At 41.2% G+C, this 22,189-nt stretch overlaps 1 protein-coding gene across 1 annotated transcript in view; it reads left to right on the top strand.

Moving 5' to 3' along the window:
- Positions 1-3,488: 3,488 nt before the first annotated feature.
- sema3b (sema domain, immunoglobulin domain (Ig), short basic domain, secreted, (semaphorin) 3B) overlaps positions 3,489-22,189 on the top strand; it is a 127,524-nt gene continuing 108,823 nt past the window's right edge. Inside the window, exon 1 of the mRNA XM_061736605.1 lies at positions 3,489-3,924. The gene's annotated coding sequence lies outside the window, so the exon portion shown is untranslated. The remainder of the gene's footprint in view (positions 3,925-22,189) is intronic.

The raw sequence follows: 22,189 nt of genomic DNA, 5'->3' as shown, positions 1-22,189 counted from the left end.
ATTTACAGTTTCTGCATCAGCAGTTAATCTGTATCTATGAACAACTTTCAACAAGACACAATGCACTGATACCACAGTACATAACTTTTTTATTGTTTCTGATTCATCTGACTATTCAAATATTCAAAGAGCATCCATTCAAAATAATTGGAAGGTAGCACAATGTCCAAAAACATGTATGTGAGGTTGGATGTTCGGTTGGTGTGTGGAGTGTTGGGGTGCACAGCTGTTTGTTTGTGTACATGTGCTGGACTGGTGACTTGTACATGTACCCTACTCTACCGTGTACCCTACCTCTCGCCCAGTGGCAGCTGAGGTAAGCTTTAGCCCCTTAGACCTTGAGGATGAAGTGGGTATAGAAAATGGATGGATGGACAGAAGTCAGTGAGGTCATTAATTTGGTCTTTTGGTGATATTCATATTGCTCTGTAGACCAAACAACCTCAAAATTATGCAATGGTGACAACTTTGTGAATAATAAGGGTTAGTTTAGTCTATTATATAAGTATAACAAACTCAACACGACCACAAAATCCCTAAACCATGACAAACTCACTCGACACACAGGCGACTCCAACTGGCCTAGAGTAGCTCCACGAGCAGCAGACTCAGTGACGGCAGGTTTCAGAGGCTGTTTCGATAGTGATTTCAAAATGAGGATTTTTTGAGATATGTGGACACAATGAGAGTGCAGTAATTATCATAGGTCAGCAAGTGTAATAGCTAACTTTCAGTGACTAAACCAAGGTGGGCATGTTCCCGCTGGCTACCAATCTTTTGCAACATCCCTGTAGTAAAAGAAAAAAGGCTCCGAAGGCCCTCTTTAGAAAACCTTGTTGTTGTTGGAAAGGAAGAAGTATCTAAAAATGGTCAACTGGTCCATACAGTACTTAAAACATCACAGTCACAATTGTTTCCAGCAGGAATGATGGATATCCTTGTATCTTCAATGCAATTTATATTTTTAAAGTCCAATGTTCAAAAATAAAAATATTATGTGTGATGGTTTTGAAGGTTCCTATTTTTTAAGAAAACCATTATGTAGAAATGAAGTGCAGCTTTATAATGTACTGCTGGATAAGACTGTAATCCAGGAGAAACAGATCTCCTTAACAGCTAAAAGATGCCACATCTGTTTATACCACATTGTTATAATTTGTAATATTTGTCCAGTTCTTGCAATTAGATCGTTTCGCTGTCACCTGTAATTTATGCTGTTTTGCTCCAATTTGTTATGTTGTGTTGGACTAACCCAGCATTTACATTTGATCACACCCACACATACACACATTTCTCCCATTCTGGAGTCTCCAAGGACCTTCCACGTGTGTGTGGATGTGTGTGTGCGATAATGAAAGCTGCTGACTGGCAGATGTGATTGGCTAACTCCTCGGCCACTAGAGATTGTCTAAATGGTTCCAGCTAGACGCCAGACAGACTGCATACAGTGTGTTCATGTTTGTGTGTATTTGGTGTCAGTGGGTGTTGCTTGTATTTGTGTTTAGATGAAAGTAGCTTCAGCAGGTGTTTATGTGTGTGTGTGGGGTGTGCGTTTGGGTGTGTACCTGCTCAAGTGTGGGTCTCCAGATGTCAGTGAAAAGAGTCTATGCTGCCAGTGTCGGGATAATTGTGTGGATGGCTTTTTTTAATTACTCATACTGCTAGGCTGTGCTACACTGTCGGCAGCTAAATGCAATAAATTAGTCAGTCTATTCAAATTGTTCAATTAAGAAAGTAAATATGGGGAAAAAAAATTAGCCACAGTTAACAGAACAAAATGTTTCTCTTACAAAAAACTCACTAAGCTGTAACAATAATTTACTTGCCATATCCAGTCTTTCTTTGACATCCTCTTGTACCAAGAGCAAAGGTTAACAGCGGTCGACAGAGATCAATGGGAGAAGCAAAAGAACATTTATTGATGCTGACAATGAAAGGGAACCATAGTGATTCAACTATACTGATTAATGCAACTTCAATAGGCAAGTGGAAATTATTGATTTTAAAGAACTCTCCAGGACATGAATGCTGGTGGTTCCTGAGTAGCTTCAGGGGGAAACGATGGCTTAGGACGAATAGTTAAAGGACAAGGAACACAGGCAGAGGAACTATTTGTGAGAAGAATGAATGAAAAGGTATTTGATGACTGACAACCTGTCCAGGGTGTTTACCTCACATCTCGCCGGATGACAGCGTGGAAAGTTTCCAGCCCTCTTGGTTGGATAGATGTGTTTTACATGGAGGAGTGTTGGGGAATTCCAATCAAAGGACAAATGACTTAGAGCAACACATCAAGGGCTCAGGAACCACAAGCTTATGAAGTAATGGACTGGCACACTGTGTAGAGGAAGAGCAGAGGATCACTTATCAAAGGTGAGGTGTATCTTTTATGGAGGAGCAATCCAGAAAGACGGATTTGGTGAAGCAATTAGCCTGGACAAGACAGGAGAAGGTGGTGGAGCTTAAACCTTCATGGACCAAGCTTTGAAAAACCCAAGTCCAATTGAACAGAGTTTTTCACACAGGTTGTTTAGGATGTTCTACTAAACACATCCAAACAGAAAGCCCAAGTTGAATGTTATGACCAAGTTCTGAATGTTCAGCTGCAGTGAACCTGGCAGCTACCAGCATGAGCTAATGGGAGCTACCAGCACCACTTCCTCTTGCCCTCCAACACAGGCCAAAGGCCAGGGACTGACGGCAACTATGGCTACTGAAGTTCCTTTCATTCTCTTCAAACTTCTCATTCTCTGAGTCAACAATATCAAGGAGGCAACCAGGAGCTAGAAGAAGAATTGTATCTCAGGTGGTGTTTTTTTTCCAAAGCATACAACAAACAGAGCACACGTCTTCATTTGCTCCACAGAAGAAATTCATGTTGCAGAAAAGTACATAAATGGTCAAGCGTGGCATTATTAAGGATTTAATCATTAAGGATCCTGGAATTTAGGACATTGAGTAAGTCATATTTCGGCTTTAAAAGGCAACTGACCCGAAAAAGAACAATGAGCTCTTGGATAACTTGACATTTTGAAGAATTTGTGAACTTTTGTAAAGAGCAAATCACTCAAAGAAAAATGAATATCTAAACTATAGATGACCAGAGAAGTAGGGCACAGGCTTGTCATTATTATCATTATTAGTAGTAGTATTTTTATCTTTTCCTAACCAGGAAAAGTATCACAGAGATTAAAAACCCTTTAAGAGGAACATCCTGTGGCCGTGTGACAGAGCGAGGGAGCGACTTCACCTCTGGACTGTGGCAAAGGGAGTGGCATTGTGAGAAAGACAAGGGTGTGTGTGTGTGTGTGTGTGTGTGTGTGTGTGTGTGTGTGTGTGTGTGTGTGCGTATGTGTGTGTGTAAGGAGCAGAGAGCTTTGCTTTCACGCCCTGCTGAGCAGTGAAAGAGTATCTGTCACAGAGGACAAGCCAAAAGACAGAGCGTAAAAGTTAGGTGAAAAGGAAGAGACGCAGGGAAACGGACATGGGGAGAGAAAGCAGGGGAGGAAGAGCAGAGAGAGAAAGAGTAGGCTGAAAGCAGCTTCTGTCTTCCGTCCCACCCCCAATGTCTTCCCCTCCTCTCTGCCCGGTCTGGAGAGAAAGGGGGGAGAGAAAAAAAGGAGTGCAGAAAGAGAGACAGAGCGGGAGCTCAGCCACGCTCGCTCTATAGCGCAAGACTCAGGAATTCCAGGACCTTTGGAGTTATGAGCACACACACTCAAATATAAATACTGCTTTTATTGTGGTGGTACACATTTCAAAAGGACTCACAGGAGGAGGGAAAAGGATAGAGTTAGAGAAAAAAAAATAGAGATTAGCCCTTACCAGTGGACTATTTGAGCATGACGGCACCTGCCGAGGGGAAAGTGACTCAGAGGGCTGAGGACTGAAACGGGACACGGGCAGAGGAAGCTGCTGAGGAAGGTGAGATTATCACTAAACTACACAATCCATGATGCTCCAGCATCACTATTCTCTGTCATGGTGTCATTATTTCAAGAGAAGATTTTTATCAGAAAATTCAGCTGATTGATTTACTGATGTGGGGAATGATGTGTTTGATTGTGAGGCACAGTAACGTGTGCAATGGGTGTTTTTAATCATCTTTATTTCCCAAAATGGTTTATTTCTGAGACTTAACATCCTTCAAAGTAGTGTTCTGAGTATTTTGAAGCTGTGGAATAACCTGTTCAGGTTTGTGTTGCAGTGGACTGAGCACATTTTAATGTGTTTTGTTTGTGTTTGTGTTATTTTGTATTGTTTTGAACTGGATTTAATTATTCCTGGGATTTGTGTGCTTGGGAGAAACACGTTTTGGATGGTTTATTTCCCGATGGACCAGTGGAAGTGGGGGATTGAGAGGGAGTTAAATTTAACAGTAAAGTTATTTGAGGGTTTTTTTTTTGTTCCCTTTTCACTTGTTATTGGTTGTTTTATCTTTCTTCCCCTTTATGAACCTCCACCCTAATATTCCCTGTCACTTTTGTTAGCTTGTCTCAGTTTTTTACTTAACTCCATCCTCAATTCCACGCCTCTCTTCACTCCCTTCCACCTATTCTCCTACCTATGTAAAGCTTTGTGTGTCTGTTCTTGTTTATGTACATTCTGGGGACCTATTCAGTCTTGCTGTCAGTCAGAGGACCCTCTGGTTTTTGTCTGAGAGGGCGTATGCACGTTTTCAGGCCAACAGGTGTGTATTTTGTCTGTCATTTCATCTATTCAGTCCTGTAATCAATGGTCTCACCGGTTGTTATAGCTTCTCCACCCAAAATCCATCCCAACACGCACTGTAGCCCTCTATTACCCGACCGTTGAGCTCACGCATTAACCCTTCCTTTGTCGTGTAAGTCCACCAATGACTGTTTCAAAGGTTATTGTCATCTTTCAACTGCAATTTATAGATGTCTTATTTTATCTTGCTGATGTCCTAGTTGACAAGTAACTCACAATAATACACTAAGATCTAAGAACTTAACCTATAATGAGTTTTGATTAATTTAAAGGTGCTCTATGTAGCGATACACTGCACACCAAATGGGGGCAGCATCTCAAGTTAAAGCCTGATCTCCATCCAGGGAATACAAAACCAGTTTTCACCCTTGTTTTGCCCTTTATTTCCTTTTTTTTTTTTAAAGAAATCACTCCTTGTCTTTGACTTCAGACGTGTGTCTTTATGGGAGAGGGCCTTGGTGGATGTGAAGCAGCCCATTTCCCCTCAACTTGCAGCCTGACTGGGGTCTCATACTACAAAACAGCAACACATTTAACTTACTCCAAAGAAGTTTTGTCAATAAAACGCAAGTGGGAAATGATGCGTAAACAAGTGCAAAACATATTTCATAATATATAATATAAAACATGCAACCACAAGTAAAAGAGTAGATTTGCACGCTTGGGCATCAGATTGTCTGTGCTATAGAAAGCAAGAGGTTAAATAATAATCTTTGCAAATAGCGCTGGAGTTTCCACTTTGAACTGCAAGATTCTTTTCCTCATGGTGACATCAGCCGGCCCTTTGGTTTCTCACTAACTGTAGCTTAAAGCTGTAGCCTGGAAAGATGTCAATGGCAGTTGGAGATGGTTTGTTGGTGATCGCTGGTCACACATGATGATCCCCTACTGAAGGGTGACAGCTGACTGCTGACAGATTTGCCCCTGGCCACTCTGAACTCGCCCCAAATGGTCTACTCAGTCTGTACTTTTAACATGAACAAATTAACTTTCCTTCCGTAAAGGAAGAGGTGCAAAAGAGTTTCCTTTCCTTCAGATTATATATTTGTTATGGGAACAGGACACGAAACTGAAGATGATGCTGATTGACTTTATGAAACCTACTTGCCTGGTTGTTGCATAAACCAACAAGGTTTTTTTTTTTTACTTCTAGGTTTAATTTCACTTTCAGATGCCTACAGATGGAGGTTAGTGTTCCAGTTTGGCCCGCCGATTTTCCTGGGATGATGTCAGGCACATTTACATTCCTTAAATTTTGGAAAGTCTCACAAATATAATAAAAGAGTAAAACGTGATCTAATTGCCAAGGACAGTTTTATATGTGCTTTTTTATAATAGTGATTTTTAGAACAAATGTTTCTTTGGCTTCAGAGATTTTTTTCCCCCCTTTTTTACAATCAAAAGACTTTATAAATGATTTATGTAGTGACTGGGTCTGCAAAACTAATGCAGTTCTTTGAAGTACATTAACACTGAGGGATGTATTGGGTTGGCACCAAAAAAAATGTTCTGCCACCAGTCGAAAAAGCCTCAACTTCTCTCAGGAAAGTGTTTTTTTTTTTAGTTTGTTTTACAGCCAGTAAAATTTAGCTGATACCAAGCTTAAAAAGAAGTTTCTTTTTGGAGTTAAACTCGTTTGATACAGTATGTGTCCGGTCTTTGGGGGTGACAGACCAAAAGGCATGAGATTGCTTCAGTCAAGCAGGGTAATAAACTCAGACAGATTTTTTAAGTTGTTAGCTATTTAGACATGACAATAACATCGATAACATCACCTGTCTCATGCTAAACAAGATCACTACCCAATGACAAAACGTCACTTTGCTCTCGTCTGTTACGCCCTTCTATTTATGTCCATTTCCAGGTTTTAAAATGACTCCTTTTCCATTGTGTATTCCAATTATACTGCCTACTACGGTGTGTCGCGGAACCATCTCCAGGACAGACAACCTCGGTGTCGGTAACAGCACATTCACCAGAGCTCCTTTACCGCATGGCCAGACACTTCATTTGCTCTTGTGAGCAATCGTTTTAGATCAAAGAGCTGCAAAGTGGACATTTATTTAACTCAACTTCTCTGTGTGGGTTCAAGGTGGGTCTGCTGATGAATTGACCACCAAGGTAACTTTCCGGGTGAAGCGGCTCCAGAGTGATCAAGTGTCACACCTTAAAAGCCATTAACCCCCCGTTCAACTCTTCCTCAGCGGAAAAACGCATTGACACCCCCTTAACCCTGGGCTGAGATAAGGATCCACCAGGTCAGCAAAAAGTAGTGAACAGATATATATATAGCGAAGTTAAAAAGATTAATAGAAGTATGTTATGATGCTGAATCTCTTTGCGTAGGGAACATGATAAGGAAATCTTCTCACGGATCGGCAGGTTTTGCGTATTAATTTATCTTAGTTGCAACTTTGCACGAGAACAGGCAGCAATGTTTTTCCTTTGTTTGAAATATTTAATGACTGTCTCCGCTCTCTTGCAATATTGACTTTTTCCCCTATAGCCGGAGGGGACAGACGGGAGAGGAGGTTGTTCTCTCATTCAAATAAAAAGCAAAAGGCTGTAAGCATCAAACTTTCATCACTTTCTTTTTATTATTTATTTTGGTTTTTCTTTTTTCGATCCTCTTGATTGAAAAAAAAAAGTGAAATGCTGGGAAACGTGTCAAACCACAGCTAATGAAGGGCTTAATGGTACTTGATTATGAGAGAGGGGAAGAGGGGAAGTTTTTTTAGGTAACTCTATTGTATTTTTCTTCTACAGCTATGAGATATACATGTGTCCATAAATATAATTATAATTATGCAAGTGTCTTTTTTTACATGTCATAGCAATTGCATTCTTTAAATCTAAATCTGCATGTACTTTATATCACACATGATCCTCTAGAATTTAAAAATGTCCCCTAATTATCTGGGATTTTACAGTCATGAATACATAATAAGCTACAGAACAATCCATTTGTTGGAATTTTTGAATTCAGAAGTTGTTTACCAGTTTTATTATTGAAATTAGAAAGAATTTTCTTAAGTACATTCATGATAGCTAAAGTTGGATATGGACACTGCTACTTTTTTTTAAAAAGGCTCCATCCATCATGTGTGGATAACTTTAAGCTGCGGAAGGATGGACGGGTAACAAAAGGGTGGAGCTGCAGTCAGCTAATCCATCACTTTGTTACAAATGGTAGATAAAGGATGTAAGTAATACCTTGACTACTGCTGATGTTCAATCTTTTCATGTCAGTGACTTCAAAGTGCACAGAAATACATTTGGATGGCAAGTAATGGAGCCAAGAAGTAAAAACAGGCATGATAAAGTTGTAAGGTATAGCATGTTTCCACATTGTATTTTGGCAAATATATTACTTTAAAAAAAGTAAAGAATGGACTAATTGGATGTATTATAATGGATTTGCAGGGTTGTATTAGAAAAACCTGTTATTAGATAGTTAACGGTGTAAACGTTTGTTATGGACCATAACTAAAGTGGTTTTAGCAATTAATTAGCAATTAGCATTAGCAAATAATGTTAGCAACTGGCACTGCTATTTTAAACCTCTGACAAGATTAAAATGTCATTTCCCTCAAGTGGTACTGTGGATAGAGTCCCCAAAGACAATCAAAAGTAATTTTAACTTTGTAAGTGTACAGAAAGTGCATAAAAAAGGCTTGTTTCTTGATGCAGTGCCCGACCATATATGTCCTTCGTTTTGTTTTTGTTTTATGTCGTTTCGGCTTCTAACTAAAGTTTTCACTTTTTGCCATTTAAAAGTCACCTGTGGTTTTACTAAGGACTCAATCCTGCCAGCAAAAGACAGCACATGTTAGTTTATTGTTAGATGAGGTTAAAATCAATATCAGACTGACCTGAAACGTGAAACAAAACGGAATATATCCCCCTCAACTGGGAAAAAAGTCAGAGGATTTAAAGTTTTATGTTACCATTAAATAAGCACATTTGAGTTTTAAGAGTGATTTTTATTGATCCCAGATGTTAAATTTAACGAAGTTGATAAGTTTCATCGGTACAAACCAAAACCGTATGAGGGAAATTTAGTGGCTTTCTTTTCATAGGAGGCCTCATGTTTTAGGATGAATAATTTGAAAATCCTTAACCCTAACACTAACCCTAACCCTAATAAAACAGTCATTAAATTCAGTGAATAAAAAAATATGTAATTATATTGCAGGATGTCCTAGGATAAGGGCTGAGACACAATACAGAGCTTAATAACATCTATTTGTAAGAGATCTTGTATGCGTTAAAGAACGTATCCACAGCCATCAAATATTCAATCATCTGTCCAAGTAGACTTTATTTTTATTGCTAGCTGGATACCAGTTGGACAAAAAAATGTTAGAAGTTGTCAAGGACTAGCCCTCCGAGGTTAGCCAGTGGTCCAGGTTGAACATTTATACATTTTCCACGATTATTTGCATTTTCAGGCGAGGAGGCAACATGATGTCATCCTGAGCCAAAGCTCCTAGTTGTAGATCTGTTTATCGTTTATTTTATTTTTTTGTCACTCTGCTCATTCACTTCTTTCCACTATTTTTTTCAAACCAGGTACAAGCAAAAAAATCGTATTCATTTCTAATGTATTTTAGAAATAAATTTCCTCTCTTCTTTTCCATTGTCAGTTGTTAATTTCATTAATCTTAGCTCAATCTGGCTCAAAATCGAAATCACAAACTCAGATTTAAATTGAAAATATCAGTAAAGGTTAGTCTTAATCAAGATAAAGCTCTCTGCCCGGACATATTTTACCTCTCACCCCTGGGTCCCACCGCTGCACAACTGCAGAGCTCCGGCTGTGCCGCGGCAGCCGTGGTCGACTGCAGCCACTTCAATCAATGAGTGTTTCCGCCTGAAGCATTTGAACGTACTCCTCCGTTAAAAATATGTGCTGAGCCTGTTTTGTGGCTCAGCCTCGACTAACCTGCGTTAATTTGCACGCATCAGATGGCAATGGGAGGAAGTCAGATTCAAGAGTGGCATAGAGAAGCTGGTTGATTTTCAAAATAAGACACCACAAGTGGAACCCGATTCGTACATCAAGTCAATGGTCATAAGCATTTCAGTGTGCCAGAAGAGATTACAACCACGTAGTTAAAAAAGTTAAAAATCCCATTCTGTTTGACGCCACCCACATTTTTTAGATGAATAATAACAAAAATGGTAAGACTTCTCACGTGGTCTCAAAACATCCAGACAAACTTGTAAACTATCTCATAAATCCACCTGGACAGGTGGCACTCAAGACCGCCTCAAAAATGTCTGAAATGCTGAAATGCAACCACAGCGAAGCCAAACTGCAGCGCAAAGGGTCTTATTTAAAATGTAAGTTCCCTAAAATTAAAGTCACACCTATGAATTTGCATAATTTTTACTTTGCTAATAAGCAGGTGTAAAAAAAAAAGTGTCAAAGTATTGCTACAGGACATTCATCATCTTTGAGTGGTGAGTTGCGGGTTAATAAAGTAAAAATCATACTTCATACTATTAATTTATAAATTGGTCTGTGATAGGGTTTTATAATTCCGTAAAGTTTTAGAGCCAGTAACCCAAGACTCTCCAGTGCATTGGTCCTTGGTTACAAAGACAATAGTATTAATAAATTAGGATATTTGGCTAATTTCACACCCATCATCAACCATTTTGGCTTAATTCCTCTGAGCGGAGCGGATCATGGTCTTCACATCGATGTTACCCCATTTTAAGCTGGATGCCCTTCCTGACGCAACCCTTTCAATCATTCACACTCACACACACCTACGGGTAATTTAGAATTGCCAATCAACCCACACATACATGTTTGTTTGACCGGAGAGAACCCGGAGAGAACCCACGCAAGCACAGGGAAAACGTTTAAACTCGTTTTAAACACAAAAGGTCTCCCACAGCACCCGGGAGTTAAACCAGGAACCTTCTTGCTGTGAGGCAACACTGACAACCACGTAATTTCACACCATTTACATAAAAACAGGAAAAAAAAACATACTTTGTTTGACATCCAGACGACTAACAAACCTTCCAGTAGGTTTTTTAACATTTGTATTTTATTACCAAAATATTACTGACGTGTCAGCAGAAACATCTAATGTCCTGTTTAATCTAAACGCTGTCAAATACAGAAGTGCACAATATCTGTCCACTGTCTGTTGCAAACAGTTCAGTTAATGTGCATTGTCCCACATCGAAAGATCTCAGTCTTTGTGCATCCCGTGCACAAATTCTTCTTTTCTCTTACCAGCGCTCCGGTGTGAGTGTTGCTCGGGCAGAACAGCCTCTCCTCTGCCAGACTGACCTGTAATTGCTCTCTCACTTTGTGTGGATGTGAGTTTGGACTCCAGGCCTGTCCTGTCCCATCACCTTGAGTAGTCATGCGGTGCTGAAGGTGAGGGGGAATTAGCAGGCTTTACACGGGAAGATGGAGAAAATAACGAGATTCCCGCCATCTCTGTCACACACGTGTTAAAACACAAACACACACACACACACACATCTGTCCCAGGGTAGCGCTTGAGGGGCTTATGCAGAGGATTTTGCTGTTCTGCAGTGTGCCTGTCAGATAAGGAAGGATGCGCAGGCCTGCCTGGTGGTACGCGACTGAGCGTGTGCAGTGCAGCTTCTTCTCCTTCCCCTTCGCTTTTTAACCTGTCACTCAAGTACCTGCCACCCTCTGCTGGCACTGGTGATGATACCACACATGTGGGCTGTCTGGCATATCATTTGGTAAACTCATAAGCACACACACACACACACACACGCACGCACACACACACACACACACACACACACACACACACACACACGTACAAAATTTCGTACGAATTTTCCACCAAAGCTCCTCAAACCAACTCCCTCTGTGACTGGTTGCTTTCCTAATGAGAAGACCACTGGAGAGTGTCCACCAGACCTATTTAATTCATACCATCACCGAGTGAAAGATTGACAGTTTCAGAAAAAAAATGCTGTTTTCTTTGGAATTTAACTTTTTCCTCAACCTTTTTTTCTATCTCTAGCTTGTCCATACTTCTGTTTCCCTCCTCTACTCTTATTCGCCACAGAGCCCCCCGCCCCCCGTCGTTTCCACACCTCGTTGCTCTCCCCTCCCACAATCCAGCTTGATTCTGCTTCTTGAAAGAAAAAGAACAAAAAATACAAAAGAAAAAGAAAACAAAGAGAGAATTTGTGATGTTTTTTTTTTTCATGATTGATAGATCACGCTGCCAGGTTTTGGCAGAGGCTAGACTACATATATTATCAGTTTTGATGGGATGTATTGATCTGGTAAGAAAACTGGCTCCTACCAGAGCTGCCACACCTACACCATCACTGCTTTCTTATGGCTTCCAGTTACTTTCAGTTTTACCCAGTTATCCTCCCTTATCTCCGTGTTAATATGTACATCAGGACTAATTCGGTGATCACGACACCAGACGCTGGGACATGATTGCAGAACCACGTGAACATTTTGTACAGCTGCCACCTCCAGACCATCAATACCCTTTAACTAAAGCCCTCAGCCTCGTCCTCTACACCGCCTCCCCAGGCCCCACCCTCTTTATCGGCACCATCCCCCAGCTCCTCCAGGCAGGCTAATTGACTCTGTCCCAGGAGGAGGGGAGATCATGGTACAATACTAATTTGGCTTTTCCTCCTCCAGATAAAAGCTCCATCCCTCCATCCTTCACCCCCTCCTTAACTCTTCAGCATCCATCAATCTGCACGTTTATTACAGAGTTTTTCATTGTGTCCCCCCCGTTAAGTAATGCTGGCATGTGGAAGATGTGTAATTTATTTCTGGTTGTCTGTTTCGAGGCAGCTTCCCTTTGTACACCTTGTCTTTCAGTCTGGCTGTCTACATGACGGCACAAAGGCGCAGCCCCCCGCTTTTGCTCACCATGGGGTTCACCTTCAGAGGGTTCACATCTCCACAAATCACACCTGGGGACTGTAGTGGGTGTGTCTGTGTGAGTGTGGATGTACTGTATGAACCAGGGCTTTCTTTAAAAGCCAGAGAACAAAGACATTTTGGTATTGATCTTTAGACTCCGCAAGAAATAATCCAAAATTCTAAGTTTCAATATTTGTCAACAGAAAACACATTTTTTCCACAAATGTGTATGTTTAAGGTAATACTATCTGCGATTTAGTGTTCTGCACATTACTGATGTATATGTTTGCATGCATCAGATAGCCAATGGTTAAGATTTGAAATTCAGGAGGTGTGTGTAGTTACTGTATCTCTGTCACAAGGGAGTGGAGTGAGCCTTAAGAATATTGATCCAAAGAGGAGTTTTATTTTACATCAGATGTACACACATACTGTATATATTATTTTGTCTTGTTCCACTGACACAACTTGCCTAGCTCCTAATAGAAAATGGAGGACTTGAACATGTGCTGGCTGCACTAAGACTGCAGCCTCCGTACATGGGGCGCTTGCTCAAACAGGTGAGCTACCTAACCCTAACTTTAACCATCATAACTGAATTTCTAACTGTAAACAACCTAATCATAACCCTGATGCTAACCCCAAAACCAAGTCTGAACCTTAAAGGAGCTTGAGGCCGGATTGTGGCAAGATTTATGAAAAAGATCTGTATACATTTTAAGTTTTCTAGTAATAATGTCAGATGAAGCGTTCCAAACCCAAAAGAATGAGCCCTCTAGTGTATCTCTCCTTTGCCTTGAACAGGCTGTGTGCTGCAAAATGTGCTGCAATTCGGTCCCGAATTTCCCGCGCTGGGCTGCGGATGTGACGTCACATGACGCTGCATGCGCGTTCTCCCCGTTCTCCCGTGCCGGCTTCGCTGTTGGCTGCAGTACCCCCGACGGCCGTCGTGGTGAAGGGTGGCGCTAGAGAGTCTCATTTCTTAAAAGGAGCCTCAAGCTCCTTTAATAAAAACTGTATTAAACTATTATCAGCCATCTAATTGTAATCTTGGACACCTCTAGAGTAGGCTTACACCATAACTCCAAAAGCCTATAATTATTTCTTCATGACAAAGAATCACAAGGAGAGGCTATTCCTGAAAACAGACCAATACCGGTGAAGTGTTTTCTGATTGGTTGAATTCCTGGAGGCTCGCTGGTGGCCGCAAAACTCCTGTTACTGATGGAGCATAATTTATGGTTCTAAGGTTGTGGCCCCCATAATGATGTAAAAACAAATGCACGTCATGCGTGGACACAAAAATGCAGTCGTCCACCCAACTGACAGTTGTATCCTGACAAATTATTCGAAGGAATATAGTTTTTTGTCCAAATGACATTCTCAGATGGACAGATATTTATCTGGAGACACCGGGTAATCTTGACTTGTGGAAAAGACATTTAACAACTGGTTCTTGGCTGCAGACAAAGTTCAGAAAAACCTGTTCTTCATCTTTACAAAAGAGCGGAAAATGGACCTAAATAATAAGTGACAACTGGCTACAGTGATCACATTACGTTGAAGGACATGGACATATAACACAATGGGTCCCAAAGGCCTTTTATAATTTGACTCGCCGTCACATTACAAAAAAGATTAAAGTAGAAGTGCAGTTCCTATGTTTGCAATCAGGTGGATCAAGGAAATGAATCTGCCCACTAAAAGAGAAGACAGTTTACGGGAGCTGCACTTTTAACGACGACGCTGCTGAAGAGTTTTCACATGTAGAAGGAATGGTGCAGTTAGAGGTACTGCTTCTTCTTAGGGAAGACTATTGAGGAGGGTTGGTATCGAATGGATAGCTCTTGCATTCTCCCCAAGGTTGGGAACAGTTCCCCTTCTGGGTGAATTCAATTTGGAAACAAGAAAAGCTGCAGTTCCTCAACTGACCACTCGGGGCTGACTTTGAACGTGAGTCAGTCTTCGCTGATGCCTTGTTTCCCTGGCACCACTCGTTCCAGACGTTGGTTTGGTAGCGTCCTTGAAATCAGGATGTTTAGGCAGATTTGATCAGAATGAAGTTCAATTTTTAATTGAAATAGCTTAGTGAGACTTAAATAAAGTTCCTGGGTTGCAGGCTTGCTCATCCCTTGCATGGCCCCGTGTTGTAAAAGCTTTCTCATCGCTTTTACAACATGGAGCCATGCAGTATGAGGGGGGAAAGAGGCTTTAAAAAAACCTACCGGTGATGTCATAGGAGGGTTATCCAGTTCTTCTTATACACTCTGGGATTCTTCCATCTGAGGGTCATTCTTGGAAAGATTAAAAGATCCCGAATTATGAATTATATATGCCATTATGAGTTTTAGTGTTGAATCTGATCCTAAGGAACCCTTTAATCTCCCAGTTTCACAGTGTTGCAGTAAATCTATAATGGTATAACAAACTGACAGAGGTAATAAGCATGTGGGAGGCTTGCCTGGACTAAGCCATATACGGACATATTAAGGACATGGACTGCTTGTTGTCTCACTGAAGACATTAATGCATTTTAAAACATGCACACTCCTCGTGCTTTTGCACTGGTGTCCACATGAACACGTCAACCTTGAAATCAGATGGAAATTCAGATACTGGATGGTCTTTAAAGTGACCACTGACTCAGAGATATAATGAAGATTTGGCTGGTGTCTCGTGTGGGTGGGGAACTTCAAACAACAGCCTTTCATGCACCAGACTCCATATGTTTGTATACTGCTCATTATATCCCTCATTAGCCTTGTTTCTGAGTGCAGCATCTCTTTTGATGAGCATCTAATGTGAACTCTCATGCAGATAAAACATCTCTTGCCGAATCTTTGCATTAAATTGTCCATGTGCACAACGCGTCTGCATTTTAATAGGACAACATGTTTGGTATATTACTTTTTTTTCACTTTTAAGTCAAATGTGACTGCTTAGACTTCTACAAAGAAGAGTGCCACACATAAAGGAGGAACACAAAAGGAGGAAGTAGAGGACATTGTGAGCTGGGAGTTGACAGAGGAGAGAAAAGACTTTGAAAACAGTGATGGATGAGTGTGAAACTTGCTGCAGCAGGTTGTCTCTGGTCATACGTGTAGAGACGTTTCTGTGAAGCAATGGTGATTACTGCTGCCGATCTGAAGGAGGGGAAAAGGCACCAGGTCACTTTGTCCTGCTCTTAAGGTCGAACTCAGTTCTTTTCTTTTACACTCCCAGGTTTCCCCCCCATCTATTATGTCATTATACTGTAGGAAAATTCACAGTGACTATCAGAACCGTGGTGCACAAAAACACTGCAACAAAATCTGCAACCCGTTTACCAGGAGATACCACAAAATCAAGGAAAACAGGTTTTTGGAACCGACGTTTCAGGAAAATGTTTGTCTTCTTGTGCTATTTACTTTGCATTTGTTTTCTGAACAAATGCAGACGAGATGTAAATAAGAACATCAGGAGGTTTATTTTAGTCGCTTTGGTCGAGTGTAGCAATGGCTCCAGAAGATAGATGGAGAAGAGACGTGACGGAGCTGGTTATGAAACCCTTACTTGTGTTATTGATTGATAATGTCATAACTGCTGAAGCCTCCCTGAGGGTGACATGTTACCATGGAGCCACATCTAACCACAGCTCCTCTACTAAATTTGCTGCTTTATCTGCCACTCTTTGAACATATTTCCCTTTTTAATGTCTTCAATGTGTCCATGTGTTTTTATTTACAGTCCAGTGCGGCGCATGTGGCCAGAGAATCCTCTCAGTCATGTGTTTATTGTTACTAAAGTGGAAGAAACGTACGAGCTGGGACTCCAAGCAAGAGTATCTCCAGATAATGAAGTGATTTTCTCTCTCAGGAATTTGTAGTGTTTTTTTTCCGCACATATGTGATTCTGTCTTTTACGAGTATTAGGGCCAAACTAAGACAAAAAAAATTGGAAATTACGAGAATAAAGTCATAATATAATGAGAATAAAGTAGTAAAATTACGAGAATAAAGTCGTAATGTTGCGAGAATAAAGTCGTAATAGAATAAAGTCGTAATATTACGAGAATAAAGTCGTAAAATTACGAGAATAAAGTCGTAAAATTACGAGAATAAAGTCGTAATGTTGCGAGAATAAAGTCGTAATATTATGAGAATATAATTTATGAGAACTCTAACAGGAAGAGCTTCTTCTCCCTGTGTTAAAATGAAGAATATTGAGCATCTTGTGAAGTTATATTTATATATTTATAATATATTACGACTTTATTCTCGTAATATTATGACTTTATTCTCTCAATTTTACGACTTTATTCTCGTAATATTATGACTTTATTCTCGTAATTTTACGACTTTATTCTCGTAATATTATGACTTTATTCTCGTAATTTTACGACTTTATTCTCATTACATTATGACTTTATTCTCGTAATTTCCTTTTTTTGTTTTTTTGTTTGGCCCTAATACTCCGTCGTAGTCTTTCTTTTGACACAAAGAGTGACCAGTTGTGCTGTAAATATAAGTGGTTGGGGATGGAGGCAAGTTGTGACAAGCTGAACTCGCGCTGTTTCATCTACATACCTGGAGACACCTTTACTACACAGAAAGAACACATATACTTACAAATATTCCAAATAAACCTTGAAAATAGTACTTAAGTGCTTTTTCATTATATCAATCGTAAAGCCGTGTCAACAGGCCTGACGCGTAGCAGTGGAGGTTTAACAGCAGGGAATAACTGCGTGCTGACACACTTCCTGAGCAGAGGAAAAAATAAAGTCAAGTATCGTTATTAGCTGAGCAAGCAAGACCCCACTAAAAGCTAATGAAGCAAGGGGTGTAAAAGTTAAATCACGTCCATCCCACGCTGGGTATTATAATCTCTGGGCCCATGAGGTCCTGTCATTCATCGGCCAGGAGAACGCTGGGACTCTGTGGAGACGTGGTAAAGACATCGGTTAATAACTGCAACACCAGCAGCCACACTGTGTGTAAAGACAATATCAGATACATCTTTAAAGATCTGCTTTGTAAGCATACATCTTTATTAAACAAGGTTTTGTAGTGCGATTGCTTGTTAAACAATGACACACTTTACATGATGTGCCAATGTAATATCTCTCCCTGCCGCAGACAGCAGTCAGGACAGTCGGTTTGGAGGAACGGGGGAATTGCAATGACACGAGCCTCGTAAATGTCATAGCTGTTTGCAACCAAGGGGCTCCACCCGGCCTGCACAGGCGTCCCGAAACTAGCAGGTCCTCGAATGACCCAGAGGGGCCGGCTCCATAGCGAGTTAATTTCCATTAACAACCATGTTAAAATGTTCAACAGAAGTTAACAACGTTGGTACAAAGAAAGAAAAACGTTTTATTCCTTCCAGCTACATTTCACTTTTCACTTGCACATTACCACCAGAATTATGAAACAGCTAAATGTTGCAAGGAAAAACCTGTGATGGAAACACCCAGAATTGGGAAGAAATGTCACAAAAACCTTTTTACTTTTTCATGAGGGGGTTTTTCAGACTTGTAGATAATCCAGTTTATCATAAAAGTGTCATGGAAACACTTTTTCCTTCGCATTTGCACGTCTCTGGCATCACTGGATGAGACTGTTTTTGGTCTCATTTATATGATGTAATACCATATAGTAGTACCACTACTTAATCATAGTTTACTGCAGTAGACAAAGGCTATTATTTTGGAAAACAGTGGTAGCAGCAGCAGTCGCAACAATTCGTCTTTGTTTTTCTCCATCTCCTTCGAAGTCGAGATCCCTTTTTCTTTGATTTGAAGAAAAGTCTCGCAAGATGAGATACAGAGAGTTACGAAGTTACGGAGAGAGAAGTAGGAGAATTACGCTCATGAAAAGAAAAACACAGTTCAATAGAAACACTGACGCCCACAATGGTTCCTGTGTTGGAGTGGAAAAAGTGGAATAGAAATCTGTGTCATGACCACTAGATATTTTAGTTTTTCTTCACTTTAGCCTTTCTGACAGCAGTAGACGTTGTCTTCCTTCGTCCTGTAAAGCACATATGCAGAGAGACCACCCCGTCCGCCGGTGCACAAGCTTTTTGCTTCACCTGTAAAGTGAGTAAGTGAATGTCAGTAGGAGCACTTCAGATAAACCATTTGAGTCACTTTTCTGGGAAGAAAAAGCATTGACTGCGTCAAAAGATAAAGGATAAGAAAAAGCTCCGATATGGTCCTGTCGTTGCAGATTAAATCACATATTTTCTGCTCAAACAAAGAAATACCTCACATAATCAACGCATCGCCTCACAGAACCCTTTACCCAGAAATCTAAATGTTTATCTCTGAGCCATGCATGCCAACCTGTACCCCAAATTATTAGCATGTCATGTTCTTTTCCTTGGCTGGAGCATTATTATTCTAATTAAATCCACATGTAAGTTATTATAAGAATACAGGTTGGAGTTGGATTGATTGAATCCAACCCCGTGTTTAGTTTCTGGCCTCTCGTCCTCCACTCTGCTCTTCTTTCCATCCAGACATGAAATAGTCATTAGCTGTAGTGGTAATTCAGCCCGGCCGTCTTCGCACATTAGCTAATGTACATCAGAAACGCCAGGAGCGCGTGTGCCGGTGAGTGTGTGAAGTGTGTTCACATCATCTGGAACCTGCCAGATTCAGGTCTCGGCGTGTGTCAACAGTCAAGAGGTGCGTGGTTCTGCAAGGACTGCAGCTCTTGGAGCGCGAGGCTGTGTGGGTGTTGTTTTTACGTCACAGCGTTGGGATGACATGGTTTTCTGTTCCACGGTCGACAGGTGCTAAATAATAAAAGCCCCAAGAACAAGTAGCAGCAGAGGAATGGACATGACAGCGCTACACCAAGGACAGAGCAGACAAGGAGAGGCAGGAATAGAAGAAGGCAGAACAGGAAAGAACATTTGTTAGATTTCCTCTCTCGGATGTTGTTAGTGAGCAGGGCCATGAGGCAGTAACAGCAGATATCCGTCCTTTCAGAGCTGGAACGGAGAAAAGGTATGGAAAAGTAGTTCTATAAGGTGTAAGTGATGGTTTGTTGGTATTACCTGTCTTGTGTATTTAAGTCATTTCTCTTTTGAAACATGAACTCTTGCCACACAGAGCGAGACTGCATGGCTGAAAATGAGGCCAACACACATCAGAACAACATCACAAGGTGACTTCTGATGTCAGGTTTCCTTCACCGTCGCCTCTGTGTCTGTATTCAAACTCCTGTGTGCGCAGTAGACAAATGTGCATGTACTTGCAAAACAAACCAGTTCATCTCAACTTTCTTCGTGGCTTTAGCTGATTGTCACATCACTACTGAAATAAATGTGCATACCGGTACCTATATTTGATAGAGAGGACGTGCTCTGCTCAGGATCATGCTGCATTCGTGTGTCAACAGAACGCTGTCTGCCAGGGTTGCGTTTCATTGATTTGGCCACATCTGAGACAGCTGTACTCAGAGGGGGACCGCGGTAACTCTATACAGAGCACACACATGCACACACCTGGACATCATGAATCCCACCCCCGGGGGAAGCTTTTAGTGGGCTGGCTGGGAGCACAGGAGGAGGCGAAGATGAGACACAGGAAGAGATAAGTGGTGTTCAGAAACTCACGGGCGGCCACAGAGCTGTGCAGCGGTGTTCTGGTACGAGTCCTGGTTGGAGCATGAGTACACTGAGGCTGTTGGTTAACCTTGACTGAAGATGCCACGTGAACACGCTACTGACAGCCTCACGCCTTTGCAGATTCTAAGTCCTTGATGAGAGTCTGACTACACACCTTAGATGTAAGGGCCTTACATCTTGCATCTGAAGACTATAAAGTTGAGTTTTAAGTTGAAGATTGGGGGTGTTGGATCATCAGTGTTCAGATTCCTGTGTGAATCAGAGGACGACAACGCTGCTAACTGGTTGTAGACACAAACTGCATCATGGAACGACACAAGTCACACGTGACAGGACTAAAGATAGATTAGATTAGAGCCTTATTTGTTGTTGAGTTAGGGTCCCGGCACAGTGAAATTACTGCCAGTACAACCCATCAAGACAACAGAAAAAAAGGCAAAACAATAAAGGCTTGCAATAAAGTGTTGAGTTTTGTCACGGCATTAAGATGCAGAACAGACTGACTGACTGACTTTTTTCCGAGTGACAGCATCATTGTGGAACCGGCTTCTCTGTTGGCTTTTCTGCTGACAGAAGCCGAGGCTAGGCTAGTGGCGGTTATCTGTCCAAACATTTGCTGGGCTTGTTCATTCTGCCCACTTGCCCATGTCTAGATTACCTGGGGATGGATGGAGTCAGCTCCTGCCAACACAGCATTGTCTAGATCAGCAAAACAAAGGACTTCACACCAACTCTTAAGAAAACCTGTGGGTGACATCACAGAGGGTTTGTCCAGGTCTATTTATACCGTCTAGGGACAGCTCAGCACAAGTTCAAACTCAGGTTATCAACCCAGCAGTTAGCTACCCATGGTTTACTATATTCAAGACGCCTGTTTAGTGAAAGATTATAACTCTAACACAGTAAATTACACAAAGAGCAAAGTGTTATCTACAAACTTTATAAACCGCCTAAGTGCTGTATACGGTAGAATACCTGTGGGAGGTTTGTTTTGACTCTGGCAATCAAGGAACACACGACTGCAGGCCAACGCCCCCGTTGGGTCAAAGTTTGAATAAACGGTCTGACATCTTCTCTCTGTGACGTATTTAAGTATTCCACCACTTCCTGCTCCATCAGTCACGTTGCTAATAAGCCAAACTGTTACCACAGTAGTACAACTTTGCTTACTAGAGAAACTACAAGTAGCTAACCACCAATAACCGTAAAGGCAGATGTACTGAACAAAATCTCGCACCTGTTAGTTTTTTCCCCTGTGCTTTATAGTGAGTATGATGTATTCTGATAATTATGTTCATCAATGTCACTTGTCTTGTTCGAGGCTTGAAAAAAATACTTACTTGTCATATTTTTAGAGCAATTGCAGCCATTTCTGAGCTAAATGTGTGTGCTGGTCAGGAAAAGCACCCAGAGATGGGGTTTAGTGGAGGCTAGTAATGGAGCATTGTGGAGACAGAATGACTGGTATGTGCATACAGTATGTTGACAGTGTGTGTTTATGTGCTTGATGTGTGTGTGTGCGTGTGTTGGGACGGCTGAGTAGGCTGAGCGCTGAGGCGGCGTTTGGACAATTAAAAGAATTCATTACTGCATTCCTTCTCCCATGGAAAACTCCCAAACGTATCAACAGTGATGCAAGCAGAGGGAGCGGACGCAGAAAAGACACTTGATATCTGCTAATCCGTTCCCCAGTGTGTGTAAATCTTTACACTGTGACAGCACTACACACACACACACACACACACACACACACACACACAGACTAAAGCATATTACCTTCTTGTTAGTTTCAGCCTGAAATTAGAGCAGTTCTTGGTGTTAAGGTTGAGCTTGCTTCAATGTGAATGTGTTTTTCCGTGGACAACCACCCAACTCTCGTTAGTAGGGGGAATTTCAGATCCTCTGACAGTGAAAGTTGGCTTTATCTTTAAATTG

The sequence above is a fragment of the Cololabis saira genome, chromosome 12, assembly GCF_033807715.1.
Source record: "Cololabis saira isolate AMF1-May2022 chromosome 12, fColSai1.1, whole genome shotgun sequence".
NCBI classification, from domain to species: Eukaryota; Metazoa; Chordata; class Actinopteri; order Beloniformes; family Belonidae; genus Cololabis; species Cololabis saira.
Note: the sequence above shows the minus strand (reverse complement) of the source record. Positions and strands in the feature narration are given on the sequence as shown.